Source organism: Anser cygnoides, chromosome 5 (genome assembly GCF_040182565.1).
Source record: "Anser cygnoides isolate HZ-2024a breed goose chromosome 5, Taihu_goose_T2T_genome, whole genome shotgun sequence".
In the NCBI taxonomy this organism is placed as follows: Eukaryota; Metazoa; Chordata; class Aves; order Anseriformes; family Anatidae; genus Anser; species Anser cygnoides.
Window position 1 is genome coordinate 8,392,446 of NC_089877.1, and position 13,402 is coordinate 8,405,847.

The 13,402-nt window shown below is 33.3% G+C and overlaps 1 long non-coding RNA gene across 4 annotated transcripts in view; it reads left to right on the top strand.

The window, feature by feature from the left end:
- Positions 1-5,190, top strand: part of LOC106033968 (uncharacterized) — a 51,263-nt gene extending 46,073 nt beyond the window's left edge. For 2 of the 4 annotated variants that reach the window (XR_010831960.1, XR_010831961.1), the window contains exon 6: positions 209-497. This is a non-coding gene — a long non-coding RNA (uncharacterized lncRNA). Of the gene's footprint in view, positions 1-208; positions 498-911 lie in introns of those variants that run through there. The other 2 variants (XR_007157737.2, XR_010831959.1) reach the window with 2 other exon arrangements.
- The last annotated feature ends 8,212 nt before the right edge of the window (positions 5,191-13,402 follow it).

Genomic DNA, 13,402 nt, shown 5'->3' on the forward strand with positions numbered 1-13,402 from the left:
CCTCTCCTGCTCCTCCACCTCCTCCTTCTTCTCTTTTCATTTTAGAATATCAGGTAAATGCCTGAAATGCTAGTTAATGGTATTTTATTTTGTCACATAAGAAAGGCCCACATGTGCATTACACAGTACAGTAAAATAAAAAATATCTGCAAAATACAGTATCTCAGTTATGCCATAAGCTAAAATAATAATGCCTTATTTGTCACAGATATTGACATCAGGTTCCTGAAGAAGACGGCTTTCAATCTTTACAGTGATTTGAAATCCAGGAACAGCAAGAGAAAGATCTTGTTGAGACCATCACCATGAATCAATTTTATCTATCTTTTTATTTGACCTTCCTGCATTATTAAACAGCTACACTGAGCTTTTTATGTGTTAGTTGCTTTTTTTTTTCAAGTAGTAACATTGAGAAGGTTATAATAAAATTTCTTATGAGACTGTTGATTATATTTTATGAGCACTGCATTTATAATATGTTAGGTATATGTAAGCTCCTCAACAGGAAACTGTGTGTAGAAACAACATGGATCTTGCAATTTTATCAGGACAATGCAAGTAGATTTCAGCAAGGTTGGTTCCAACTCATCTGTGATAAATGAGAAGATAAGGCAATCAGTGCACACCATGACACTCTGTGCAGCTAGTTAGGCACACTTCAGAACTATTCAGGTGTGCTCACGAAGCTTATGAGTCTTTCATGGGGGGTGTCTCAATATAAGTACATCCTTCATGGTGACCACTAGAAATGCAGGAGTTGCTTTTCCAAGACTTAACCCAGGTCAGATATAAATAATAGATATTAAGAGTTAGTTCTGAAGCTGAGGCTGTGTTAGAGACTGTATATTTCAGTTGGGTCAAAAGAATGCTTTTTTTTTTTTTTTTTCCTTTTTCTTCTTGTCTTTGCATAGCTACTCTGCTTGACAGATGCCTGCAAAATTCCATCACACCTTTGCATGGACCTGTTTGGGTCTTTAAGAGAGAAGGTTTCAGCCTCTCAGAAGCAAAGATAAATATCCCAGGACTTCTATTGGCCCTGCATCAATGATTAAAGTCTGCAAACTGTTGCAAACAGGTAAGTTGTCCCACTCTTTAAAAGTCTGCTTTTCTGTTTTTGTTTTGCAATGTACTAATTCTATAAAAACAATGATTGGCACTTTGTCATAAAGAAGTGTGACATATTGTATAAGCTGCATTACCTGTTAGGAATATGAAATATATAATCACAAAGCCAAACAATAAAGGAGCTAATTGTGTTTCTTTTTTTGGTATGGGATGTCATAGATTTCCCGTTTTCTTGCTGCTTACTGTGCTTAGCTGTGATGCTTCTTATGTAGTTGTTCTCTAAAGCAATACTTTTTCATAGCTTGTTCTGCACATGCAGTTTTTAATGGTCTGATGGATCTTCCCATAAAACTAATTTCAGTAATTATATAGATGAATCATTTCTTTGATAAATAATATACATATAAATATAACTGGTGTTGCATTATGAAAAAATTAAATAACTATATAATATTTACACCCCCCCCACATTTAATTACTATACATGTACCGTTAAATAAATAAACCAGAAATGCATTTTAATTTGAAAAAAAAAAGTAGAATACAGATGGTGAATATATTGTTTAACAGTATGGGTGCAATAGGATGATTTTTTTTTTCTAACCAAGTGTTTTATTTTAGGAGATAAAAGTAAAAGAAAACAATGAACTTGTTCAGGGTAGTTACTTAAGTTCCTTTTATACATGTAAGAATGTATACATTTTTAAAGATTAGGTGAGTTGTTTATAAAAATAGTAGCCATACAGATTTTCCAGGAAAAATACTATATAGAAATTAAACAACCAGCTAGGAAACTGGGATTTAAAAATGATCTCAGGCCACAGAGTTAAGAATGACTGTATCAGATAAATCATACTACCAGTCTATGTAGGAAGGGGGAGGAGAGGTGCAAGCGAAGTGTCAGTCACACTGTTTATACAGCACCTCCTGCTGTCAGATCCATAAAGAGAAATGAGAATTGACTTTAGAAGAGACTATTGCTGTCTAGAGTTAATAGTGGTCAGCAAGAAGAAATAAAATAATAATAAACAAACAAACAAACAAAAAAACCCAACAAACCGAAAACAAAAATGAGTGAGCATGTGAAAAAGAAAAGCTTGTTTCAAACTGTTTCTGAATCAGTACAGGGGTATATTAAAGACTGAGAAATATCTTTACACATTTTATTGATAATTCTTCACTTTTAAGACTATGTTGCCTGTCATAAAGGCCACAGAAATTAGATGTATTACTTTCCAGTGTCTTAACATATATTTACTCATCTAGGAAATATATATAAAATGCTTACAAGTATTTAGCAAGTATAATGGTAATTAGTAGAATAAAGCAGACAATGGAGCTTTTAAATGAAAATTCATATGCAAGTCATTTATTGACTAGTTTTTGCTCTTCTCTGTGAAGAACATATAAAGACATTTCAGTAAATTAACTTATGTTAATCATTCCTCTGGTGATTATGTGGCAGTATTCAGTTGGAAATTGTAAATGACAAGAAAAATATAATAATTTTGGTAGATTTGAAATCTCTTCTGAAGGCAAATGGTTCTTTTTAATGAAAGGCTTGCATATAGACATATGTGCATTATAACATTTCTGGACATTTTTAGCTTTTAATAGTCTTCAGATTACGAGGATAAATGTATGAGTTCATTTATGTATATGACAGTTAATTGTCTACAAAAAAACTTATGATTAAAATATTTTAATAAACATTTCAAATTGGTTTAAGTGCTTAAATGAAATTTTACATCAGAAGGATGTTAAGTGTTTTGTGCAGTTAATGTGTTGAAAGCTTGTGTTAGTTTGAATTATATTACTTCAAAGATAAGATATGACATATAATTCAGTTTGAAAGTGTCTCTGTTAATTTTGCCAACCATTTTATAAGTGAAGTTGTATTAGTACTGAATATAAACGAAGTCAATACAATGACTCTAGGTTATCTTGTACTGTAAGTATAAAAATGCTTTGAAATAACTGTCTTTACTACATATTCCTAATGTTGCCCTTTGTTGTAAATAATTAAAACAAGTTTGTTTTCTAAAGAGCATATTGTTTTATGGTATAGATACAAGGTTAGGATGCATGCTACAAAAGAACCAGGACATTCGATCAAAGTAGTGTATCACTTGGTCCTGTTGTGCCAAAGGCCTGACAGCATAATGCTATGATGACTGCATACAGCATTCATACCGATATAACATCTAGCTGTTACTTGAGTATATTTAAAATATTTTCTTGATATCTGTTTATCTCACAGTTATTTTGACACTTTACATTATTTGTATTTACTTTGTCTTTTCATTTAGAATCACAGAATCATTTGGGTTGGAAAGGCCCTCCAAGATCATCAAGTGCAAGCGTTAACCTTTTTTAAATAAAAAGGGAATGGAGGTTAAAAAAAAAGGGGGGGGGGGGTTGGGGGGAGGGTGGATTCCTCAATCCAGTATTACTCTGCTAAGACAATATACTCTGTCCCTTGAAATATAGTACTGCGTACAACTAATAATATGCCAATACATGTTACTTCTGTTAAAATCCGTGTGGACTTCAATTTAAAATACATGCATTGAATTAAAACAATGCATGGTTTCTGGTCCACAACGTGTAGTAGTTACACAGTTTTTGTAATCACTTTGTTGCTTCTTGCCCCAGAGGAAGGAAGCAGTGAGGAGCTACCATCTCTTTTCTGTAGTCTTTGTATTCTTTTAAAGAGGGCAATCAGTATTCTCCCATTAGCATTCCTTGAGAATAATATAAGGTGGAGTGAACTAGGTAAAACTGAGAGTGCTTGGAAGTTTGGGAAATGGTTTGTGCATTACTTTTAATGAAGGAGAAGGAAAAAAAATGCAACTATAAACTATGCTACGAAAGCCTTCAATTTTTTCCTTTGAACTCTAATTGCAAATACGTATCTGTATGATATGATAGAAGCTTCACTAAAATCTTAATAATGCTCATATTGACATTTTAATGTCATGAATTCTGTGACAGTAAAATACAGTTTTCTAACAAAAAAAGTAAAGTTTAAACAATAGTATTGTTAGAATTATTCTGTTATTAGTACTTCAGATGGTGGTCTTATGCTTTATGATTTTCAGCGTGCTTTTGCTGTGTCTCTTGGAATTTCTGAGATTCCCAAATGAATTTAAAGGTTACATTCTGTTTATTATATATATAATATACATAATTGGGTACGTGCATAGAAGATATTTTTAAAAGCTTTTTGTCAAGCTACTATACGTTCTATTAAAAATATTTTTACAAGAAAAACATCTACAAAATGGAATTGTGCTAAAATTTAACTCCTAACAATAGGAATAACGTTGTATCTGATAGTATGAGATATAGTTAACACTTTCAGAGGTGGGGGATGTCCATCTCATTAGCATTCTTCATATGTAGTGGTGCTGTTGGTGGGGGTGTTGAAGTAGGAATGCCATTGTGCTGGGTTCCAGTGTTTGGGGACAAACACTGCTGTGGAAGGAACGTGTGAAAAGGCCATAGTACTGACAGTGAATGAGGAAGGCTGTGCTTTCTGTATGCTTCAAGCAGGGAAGCTGTCATTCACAGGCCTAGCACAGCTAAACAGAGGCCAAAAGAGAAGACTCAAATACCTTTTAAAATGATATTAATGATTTTTAAACATTTTCTTGATTTAGAATTATACTTTATTGAAGCTGTTGATATGTCCTTTACTAAATGATACAAAATGTATATGAACAGGTAAATAGAAGAATAATCTCATTCATTGCCACAGTTAAAATTTACTATGGAAAACGTATAGATATTAATATTTGAGAATCACAAGTTGCTTTAAGTATATTTAAATGGTTTTGAACGTATGTTACTTGCAAGCAAAACTTGAATATGGTAGTTAACAAACATAGGCAGTCCTAAGGTTCTGTTCTGTGTACTTCTGTTTTTACTGCAAGTGTGTTACATGTGGGGATGAGGGGACTGAGCTGGAAGAGCTCAGTCGGAGCTGAGAAGTGACAGGAAATTATGATAAATGTTCATTAGCTTGATCTAGCAGAACATACAGTAACAGTAATTAATCATTTGAACCACAGCAAATTACATTAAAGTAATGGAGCTAGTATGCAAAATACCCACAAGAAAACAAGAAAGAATCAAGTTGTTCACTGATTCTTCTATCAAGCTATATTTCTACAGTTTGTATATGGGAACACTAGGTTAAATGTACTGTTTCAAAACAGTATGTTGAACAGCTTTCTGTTATTACTCTAAGCCACATCCAGTAACATCATAAGGTTTTCATAATTTTGCTATGTAGATCCATACAAAATAATAGTATTTTTAAGTGAAATATTACAATTATTAGAACAAAGAAAGAAAAAAACTATTTTTCTGTTTTCTTATGCCATTCTTTTGAAACTGCTGACTCAAGTACTGGGGTTGAATACCTCTAGGATACATGAACAAAAGCTTCTCTCCATAACTTTTCATTTTGTACACTGTAAGAAGCATGACTGTCCTGACTATTCAGTTGGCTTTCCACAGATTTCAGTAATTAAATTGTGTTAATTTCTAATGATTTTTTTTGCCTTTTTTTTCCCCTTATAAATAAAATATAAAGTAGCTGTTATGTGGAATCACTTTTCAGTGGTTTGGGTTGGGAGAAACTAACAAAATGATATATTTTATTGGCCAAGTATTTTTAAATCAGTGTGTGTTTCATATAATTTTAAATCCATATGAGTTCATAGAATTATCAGAAAATTGCATCAAAGTATACTTACCCTGTTTGTAATGCTGTTTTGAGAAAATAAGATTATATTGTAGTAAAGCAGTCATAGTAATTATTAGATAGTATTGAAAGAAAAGGAAGAAATTCACCAAAATGTTTGAGGTGATTTCCAGTTCAACCCTAGCTTCCATTTGTGCTTTTAGTGAACAGCCTCTGTTCAGTAGTACCACACCCCCAATTTTTTTAAACTTAATATTTAAGTTTCTTCTTGATTGCAGCTTCCACTTGTCTAATTTTATATGACATTGACTCACACTCTTGAAGAGGTGTTAAGTATCTTTATTTCATTCTTCATAGGTCACACAAAAATAGAATTTTTTGTCTGTTTGACCTGTGTAGGGACCACTCAAGAAATAATTCCATGTTAAAGTAAACTTTGTGTAAAGCAGGATTTTATACGGAAACTGTAATATCTCAACATAGCTTCTCATTAATGGAATATAAAAATAATGCTGCAGTAATTCTGCAACTGAAAGAGAAAACTGCCCTCTTGATAGTTCAATAAGTGATTCTTAGGATGTTGTATTGTTTATAGGTTTGAGTGATGGTTGAATTTTTTCCCACAACTGAACTGCATTCTACTTACCAGAAGTATTTTAAGAACCTTAAACTTGTGTCTTTTTCTAAGTGTCATGCCTTGAGCAGGCCTAACATCAGTTAAATGAAGTGAAAATTGCATTCTTGTCTTGATAGAGATGAAAATGGATTTCTGGTCATGAAATAGATGTAGTTGTCACTTTTTTAAAAAGGTGTCAGCAGTTTGCTTCAGCAAGTAAGGTGCCAATTCAGTATGACAGTAAACTTGTGATCTGAGCAATCAATAAAATGCTTCAATAACTTCTGCTTCATTACACTTATAATAAGAGGCTATAGATCTGTGGCACATAAAATGTTGATAAAGAGGATATGTAGGGACTTAGTGTGACATTTTGTTTTAGTAATACAGTAAGTGCAATGTTGCCATCTAGAGTTTGTGCATAGGTAATTATTCTGAAAGCAAAAGCTGTAGTGACAAATAAACACTGATATTTCAAAGCCCTATTTATTTCCATCACTTAGTGGCATGTATGGCTGTCTATATGGAATAGTTCATTTGTCTTGTCACAAAATTGTTTAGGTCAGTTGAAGTAAGACAATTTTTGCTATTTTTCTGCTTTTTTCTTTGGCAATGTGTAAAAACATGAGGACTTGTTTTCCCTAAACCAATATTTAAATGCATTGAAGAAACAATTCTCATCTAAATAATTTAGTTGTTCCCAGCAACTTATAAAATTATAACATTACATTGATTTGATTTGACACCTGTAAGGGGGATAACCAAAGCTTTGTAATCACAGTGAGTTAATATTGTGATATTTCAGATTCTGACCAAGTGTTCTTTCAGTTGATTTATGTATTATGAGACCATAAATGGCTCCTGCTGATTTTTCATAAACATACATTGTAGGAGAATTGTCTCTGAGCTATTTATCTTGTAAGAAAATTATTTTGATATGTTAACTAGTTGTTTTGTGTTTTGTTTTGTTTTTTCTCTTTTTAAAATGGATGGCACTTGATAGATACAACATATAAACAGTTTTTGCTATATGCCATATTACATTTCAAATTAAAAACAAAACAAAACAAAAACAATTTAGATCTGGAGAGAATTTTACTTCCCAGGGAAATGATTGGAAATCCTAAATTCTTCTGAGATGTATTTTCAAAAGATGTGGGATCAACAGTTGTGTTTAGAAAGCGTGAAGGATGGGTTTGTCAAATTCAGTTATCACACGGTGTTTTACCTACTTAAAAAGAAAAAGTGGATGAGATTATTGAGAACTGGGTATTTACAAACTTTTTTTTTTTTGTATAGAAAAGGCTAATTTGAGTAAGTGCACAGATACAGCATGTTTATGAAGAAGATGACTGATGACTTTTCCTTTTTTAAGCAGCAAGAAATATATTCTGTTTTCCCTTCTACTTTGGTCTGTATGTTATAAAGAGTTTCTCTTTTGAATTTCAGAGCATTATAGTAACTTGGGTGGCTATAGTACTCATGCTTCCTGTTTTCAATGAGGTATCTCTTGCTCTGATGAGGTAGTTTGCTAACACTGTCCTCTGCTTTTTCACCATACTTTAAGAATTATTTCTGTTCAGAGAACATAGTGGTGAGAGAAAATGGTGGAAATCTGTCTCAAAATATGGGGAGGGAGTGTAATGAATACTTTGAAAATGTTTCTGGATTGTTTGTCACCATGAATTTCCATTGTTTTTTGCTTCTTCCTGTTCAGACGTGAATGTTTGCTACAGAAACATGATTCATGTTAAAAAATTAGATAGTAGTCAAAATGTAAACCACAGATGGGCGATTGTTTGTTTGGTTGGTTTTGAAAATTAGAAATTAGGCAACCATTTGGGACTAATAAAGTTATAATAGCAAATGCCAATGTCTTTGTCCAATGCATTTGCCACTCATATTTGGTTAGGACTCAATGACCACAAACCAGCTCACCTTTTGAAGATGTGATGCTCTGAGTGCCTCCTGCATAACCAAGTGAATCCAAATGGAACGTGGGTTCTTTGGTGATGACTGGGAAGGAAAGGGAAAAGGAATTTGCTACTTCCCATTTTATTGCCAGTCTTGCAATTGCATTATCACAAAATGATACCTGAACCTGTTTGAAATTAAAACATCTCTGCACAGAACTATGAATTTGACTTTTCTGAGCATTCAGCAGTCATAGACTCAAAAGTCTTGCGATTTGATGGCATATAAGGTAATATTGATCACCTGAATCTGGGTTCTAAGGATTTACCAAATGATTGAATTCCTGGATTTTAGGTGTCTTTACATGCTGTTAGATTCTATCAGTAGTTCATCTTGGACTACCTTTCTTTCCTTAGGGATTTTACAAGGTTAAATTACATCAGGTTTACCACAGACTAAAAGTGAATACAAGTTCACTCATTTGGCTCAGTTGACAAGGGTAGATTGTTAAGCAAAGTAATTTGAATGTGTGTCTGTGTCTGGGGGCACTAAGAAAATCCTCGAGTATTACCGGGTTTACAATAAAATTCTGAGTTTTCAGTTTTGTTATATTATTTTGGATTAAGAAATATTAAATATATCTACCGGGTAGATACATTGACACATAGATACATTGTTCATAAATATTCTGTAAAACTATGTATTTTTGTACAGAAAAGATTGAATCAAGGTTAATTTCAGATGTATCGTATTAGAGTTATGTAAGGAGACAACTAAATGTGGACTGCCTTCCTGCATGAAGATGGGACTGTATTTGCAATAATGTCATATCTTACTTAAGTGCAGCACTGACATTTCCCCTTATTGTGAGTTAAATGAATGCTGTACAATTGTTAGATCTACTCTTTGAGTTAGTTCTTCAACTAAGCTTATTAGAAGTCATTCAAATAAAAAATAGAAGCTCAATTTCGAACTTTCTGAATATACTGAAAATAAATCATTGCATCTTACAACTTCAAAAGTAATTACAGAATTCTAGTGCTAAAGTCAGTGGAAGTAGGTTTGACAGATTTTCTCTAAATTACTCAACCACCTACAGGTATTATTGCCAAGATTCTTTTGAAATAAGAATAAATTTTATAGAGTTACAACAGCAAAGTGAAAGAGTATGTTTGATAGATTCCCTGAACAGTTTCAACACCCACAGGTATTATTTGTAAGAAAACAATCATGCAGAGTCTTCAGCTGGTTAGAGAGGGCACAGCTTTCCATCTTCACCTGACATCCTATCTGTTCTCCCCACATCCTGTGCCCCCTGCCTACTACCCACTCCTCCCAAAACAATGCTCACCAAGAGAGTTTTGTGTGAATGGACAAGAATATGAATGTTTTTTCAAAGAATCTGAACAGTATAGAAAACACATTGTTTGTGGGTGACGAAAAGGCTTGAGGTGGGTGAAGAAAAACTGTCTTTAGGATTGATTAGTACTCTTCGCTTTCTTTCCTAATTAATCAATGTTATTCTTTAATTGTTGGAAACTCTCAAAGGTAATTATTCACTGGCTTAAAAGCTGAGCATGAGAAAAAAGACCCCAAATACAAAATTGAATATTTTATTTGCTTTATTTTTCTCTTTTTAATTTGATTTGCATATGCCATTTTCTGTGGTAGATTGTTTTTGTTTGTTGTCAATTATTGTAAATAATTGAGTCCTGAAATATTCCACATGGGTTCTGTAGAAACATTACATAGGCTTCAGCTAGTTAAGCTTTAACATGAGGCCCTTGACTCTGTAAAAACAAAACATTATGTAGTTGTGCATTGCTCATAGATGCTTTTTTTGTACTATAACTTCCATAAATTCATATTCATTTTTTCCAGTAATGCCCAAAAGAGCCCAAAAGACCAGATAGTGCATACACTAGATTTATTGCATGTCACACAGATGTAGTTTTCTGTAGCTTGTAGTGTAATTGTGTTAGCTTACTATTTTATACTTTCAAATTTGTCCTTTTCTACAAAGCTGTTTTCTTTTAGCTTGTTTCCATTCTTTACCTTTTTATAGTTTTCTGCATCTATTGTTTTGATTCTTGATTACTTACTTAAAATCAGTATTAATAAAATAAAAATTACCATTTAAAAACTAAACTAACTCAGTTTCTTAGAATAAATTAGGGGTGGAAGTCAAAATTGTCTAATCAATTGACTATGACTTGCCAGTTTGAAGGACATTAAACAAATTAATTTTCTTCTCTTTCAATTTAGCAGTTGATGCTAAATCTTTTTTTTTTTCTGAACAGTTTTTTTGTAACCCTTACACTGAAAAATAGAGCAACACTTTATTTAAGTTTGTACATCTAAAAATAGTTAAGTGTTAGACTGCCAGACTGTGCTGACTTAAGCAAACCTTTTCCTGAGTGCATCCAGAACATCAGAGAATTCTGTTCTCCTGTCTCAGAGAGCTGCAGCCATGTGGTGTTCAGGTCTCATTTATAAGCTGCAGTCTTTTGTCCAGAATTAGTCATAAACATCTGTATGCTGGCACCGTTCAGGCATAGCCACCAGCCTCATTTTCTCTTCCAGCTTGGTCTTCTCTGCATGTTATCTTCTGCTCAAAGACACTGAAAATTTCAGTATTCATATCTACTCCAGTATATCATTCCAACAACTGGAGAGATTCATCATCTGACATATTCTGTAGGTTTCACTTTACTGAGTGGCAGCTAGTGGGTTGTTAGTTCTGTACTTTTCTCATAAATTCATCTTTCGGGAATCAAAGAAGGATTTTACCTTATTGGACTTCCCCTGAACAGATCTCAGTGTTCAGATAACAGTTAGAAGACCGTGAAACAAAAACATGTTGCAGCTTGTGCCATGAATTAAAGGGTTATTTTGCTATGGTTGTGACTCCTTTTCTACCATCATAGGAAAGAAACCACATGCAGATATTTGTCATTGTAAATTTTTGCCCTGAGCCAGCACAAGTCTGTTTCATATAGCTAAGTCATCTGAGTTCTGTGCCATCCATCAAGATGTCACAATCTTGTGTCTTGTATTCAAAAAATGATTTCACATAATCTCTAGGTAAGTGGGAATTTTTTCTTTCCCAGTTTATGCCCTTGAGTCTTAAAGACAACAACTGTTCAAAGTAAAAGTGAGGTTCCATTTGGCTAACTGGCAGAATATATGGATATTATCTAACAGTATTTCTATATATTGATTGCAAACCTGAGCTGGCCTCTTTTTCAAAGTTGCCAGCTATTCACTTGTGCAGAAGTAAACTTTCTCCTTAGCACAGCCTGATGTGATTGCCAAGGCACTTCAGAAGAGGAGCGAAGGAACTTCAGCTTGCCGTGCCCATTTGGACAAACCCAAATATACACCTCTTCCTAGTGTGCAATGATTGGGTATGTACTGTTACTCTGCTGTGACTATGTCGCATCTCCACAGAACCATTTTCACCCATGTCCTGGTGTTGTTTGCCAGTATGAAGGGTCAATTATGTTAGTTACCAGAATTCTCACAGTCCTTATTTGTGCAGGTAGCCCAAAATACAGGTGTTCTGCAAGAAGTTAAATGAATGTATAGAGTAAGATCAGAAGCATGTCATGTTTTAGTCTGTTTCCCAGAATGAGCCATGAACAATTGTTTAACTACAGCGCGGATGCCAGCAAATGTCCTTAAATTTATATACGTCAACATTTTTGTGTTAAAGTTTGCTTGCAGTCCATTATGACTACTGATCCTGATATCTCTGGTGTCAGAAGGGGAAGGACTATGTAGAAGGAGGAAATGCTATGTAAAGAAGGAAAAAATGATCCTCTAAGTGTATAATCTTTTATATTGTGCAAAGTTTAAGCTTCAATATATAAAATGACTCAAATATTTTCTGTGGGTGGAGAATGAGAGAAAAAAACGGGGGGGAAGCTAAAAACAATGGACGTTCACATTAATTGTTTTGACATTTATTAATATGCAATTTAGAGAACTATATTTAAAAGGTAAACTTTGTGGCTACACTGGGTCAGTGAAACACCTACTTGGCATCTGTTTCAATGCATCCAATTAACCAGGTAAGAAGTGAAGTTAGAAAGCTTAAGTGAGAATTAAATTTGAGAGATTGACAGCAGGTAGTTCAGTTTTGAAATTTGTTTTTATTCATAGTTTGGATTATAATTGTAACTGTGTTATAGTATTGTGGTCTTTGATCTAATATGGAAAATCACAGGTGAAAATACAGTGTAATATATGTATTACTATAAGGGAACAATTTTCCTGATATAAATGAACTAACTACCTAGTTATGGAATCAGCAATGTAAATCAATGTCCTGGCAAATACAAAAATATTACATGAATTCTATCTACTAGAACTGCAACAGAAAGAGATAATGTTTCTTTTCATTCTCTCCCCACTTTTTCAAACTCCTCAGCTTTCTGGAAAAGCTAAATAGGCACCGCACTGACCAACTGCTTGAAAACAGCATATTTTTTTGGAAAACTTGTCAAAAAGTGCTTATCAAAAATAGAATAAGTCACTGACAAGATAACAGTCAATTGTGAGTTACTGAAGTAGTTTTTAAAATGTTGTCAGTGAAGTACAGCAATGGAATTCTACTGGTAAAACTAAGTGCTTTAAATTCAGTAGTGTAATTAGTCACTTCAGTTAAGCATGTACATCACTGATTTGCTAAATTGTGTTTATATGTATTACACTCGAAAGTATGACAATCCATTCTTGCTGTTTGTATTAAATATTTATTCAATATTTACTTATTTTTTATTTTAATATAGATTAAATGATTATAGATTAAATTATTAAATATAAAGGTGATCAGGTAGAAAAAGGAAAGAAATATTTTATAAGCAGTTTCTTCCACTCTTTAATGACTTATAGAAGGAAAAACAGTCTTGAAGATCTGATGTAACCATCACTCTTTAAAAGGCACAGAATGATCTAATGTCTTATTTTTCAAGTTCTGTGCAAGAGGACAACTGAACCTATCTTGCTTAAAAACTCAAAGAATTTAGATAATTCGCAACAAGCATGTTAAATCCTGCACTAACCTGGTTTTGCCCTGCCAGTTGCATATAGCA